The following is a 2,650-nucleotide window of genomic DNA, read 5'->3' as shown; positions in this document are numbered from 1 at the left end:
ACCTGACACTACTGTTTCTTTTTTTTTTGAGACGGAGTCTTGCTCTGTCTCCCAGGCTGGAGTGCAGTGGCCGGATCTCAGCTCACTGCAAGCTCCGCCTCCCGGGTTCACGCCATTCTCCTGCCTCAGCCTCCGGAGTAGCTGGGACTACAGGCGCCCACCAACTCGCCCGGCTAGTTTTTTTTTTTTTTTTTTTTTTTTTTTTTTTTTTTTTTGTATTTTTAGTAGCGACAGGGTTTCACCGTGTTAGCCAAGATGGTCTCCATCTCCTGACCTTGTGATCCTCCCGTCTCGGCCTCCCAAAGTGCTGGGATTACAGGCTTGAGCCACCGCGCCCGGCCGACACTACTGTTTCTAAGTAAGGCTGCAAAATCCATTTCCCAGACCTCTTCCCTGTGCTGTTCTACATTACATTTGCCAAAGACCGGATTGTAAATGTGATTTGGAAATGCAGGTGAAGCACTAGCCATTATTCACAGAACAATCATGTTTGACAGATCCAGTGATGACTGCTCCCTGAGAGGCACAGCTTGACTTATTCTCTTCCCTGTATATTTTGCCAGCTGCTTTCCCTACCAAACACCCACTGCTTCATGTCTACTACCAGATACAAACCTACTGCCCTATCTGGGCAGATTTGCCCTATCTGGGCAACAATTGCCATGCAGTCAGAAAATTTCAGATCTCTCTAAAAGCTCCCCCTTGGCTTGACCCTCTTAAATGGCCAGTCACATACAACTTTGAAGATTTTTCCTGAACTTGCATTCTTTCACCCATGTTAGTGCTCCAGTGGATTATGATTCATTGTTTTTCCTCTGATCTCTGAACTTCCTAGACCCTTCCAGAAATTCTCTTTTTCTGCTTATCCAGGATTGTGTAAATTATAATTTCTAAATATTATATTCCCATAATTGTAGTAGATTTATATTCTGACAGATTTCTAACTGATAAAATAACACATAAAAGTATATATTTTTTAAAAATTTGCTTTTTATATGCTACTTTATTCAACTTTCTTGCTGTTCTACTGAATTCTAAATTGATTTTCTATGGAAACAAATACTTAACTCCTCCATTTCCAGTGGATGTAGTGGTTGTTTCTCATATTAGTTTAACAAAATTAATACTGATTCTTACTGCATTAGTGATTATAGTGGAGATGCCTCTAATGTGTCAACATAACAGTTTCCCCACCTTGAGATATTTTTTTCACCGTATTGAAGTTAAACCTTCTCTTCTTGTTTGTGTTGATATTAAAGTGTCTTTGAATTTTGAAGATATTTGATCTTGCCACACTTGATTCCAGGAATATTTAGCAACTTGTAATTATCTGTTAATAATATGGTGAATCATATTAGCTAAAATATGCTTTAGAGTTTTCCCCTTATATTCATAAGGAGGATTGCTTTATGTGTCAATCAGTGCCCTTAGTTGCAAACAACAAAGTTTCTTCCACACATTCAGGTCTCATACTGACCTAACTGGATTGGTAGAACTGGTTGTTCCATAGGTAAAAATGAGACTAGATTCTGCCCTTTTGGGAAACAAACAGAAAATAAAAGGAACATAAAGATATTGGCCAGCCATGAATGGAAAATGTCCACTATTACTGTACATTTTAAGTATTACTTTGATCTGATTTTGTTATAAGAGATACCACAACTTCTTAATACAAAATTCTCCCAGTACATTATATTTTCTTTCTTAATGGTCTGAAATTAAATATTTTAGGACTACAGGTCATAGATTTTTGGTCTGTGTTACCACCACTCAACTATGCCACTGGAGAGCTAGAGCAGCCACAGACAATACATAAATCAGTAGATGTGATTGTGTTCCAAAAAACATTTTATGTACAAAAACAAGTAGCCAGCCCATGAGCCATAGTTGGTCAGTTCCCACGTAGAACCATCATATGTAGCATGAAATTGTTTCTTAAAGGTTTTTTTTTTTAATTTTTAAAATTGTTTCGAAATGGAGTCTCGCTCTGTCACTCTGGCTGGAGTGCAGTGGCGAGATCTCGGTTCACTGCAACCTCCACCTCTCAGGTTCAAGCGATTCTCCTGCCTCAGCCTCCAAAATAGCTGGGATTACAGGCACCCACCACCATGCCTGGCTAATTTTTGTATTTTTGGTAGAGATGGGGTTTCACCATGTTGGCCAGGCTGATCTTGAACTCCTAACCTCAAGTGATACTCCTGCCTCAGCCTCTCTAAGTGCTGGGATTACAGGGTGAGCCACCACGCCCAGCCTGTTTTTTTAAAAGTTTAGAAGGACTAATCCAATATTGATTATAAAATGGCAAACTTTGCCCTTTTTTGAGTTTTGTCTCTTATTTGATTTCTATTTATGTCAGTTTGCTGGATGATTATTCATCCTATCATTTTAGCTTTATTAAGTTACTTTGGGATTTTGTTGTTGTTTTGTTGTTTTGCTGTGGTCCCTTGTAGATAGCATATATTGGATTTAGTTTTAATCACTTTTCAAGTTTTTTTTTATCCTTCAGCTATGCAAAAGCACTAGAAGCTTGTTTTATACTTTTTTGAAGAATACGTATTATAAATGTGAAATGTGAATGACTAATAGGTAGACATCTGGAATGAATATCAATAGACCACACTATTTACTAACATTATAATGACAGTTACAA

The sequence above is a fragment of the Rhinopithecus bieti genome, unplaced genomic scaffold (genome assembly GCF_001698545.2).
Source record: "Rhinopithecus bieti isolate Rb0 unplaced genomic scaffold, ASM169854v2 scaffold_10499, whole genome shotgun sequence".
Taxonomy (NCBI): domain Eukaryota; kingdom Metazoa; phylum Chordata; class Mammalia; order Primates; family Cercopithecidae; genus Rhinopithecus; species Rhinopithecus bieti.
The sequence above is the reverse complement of the archived record's forward strand: the minus strand, read 5'-3'. Positions refer to the sequence as shown.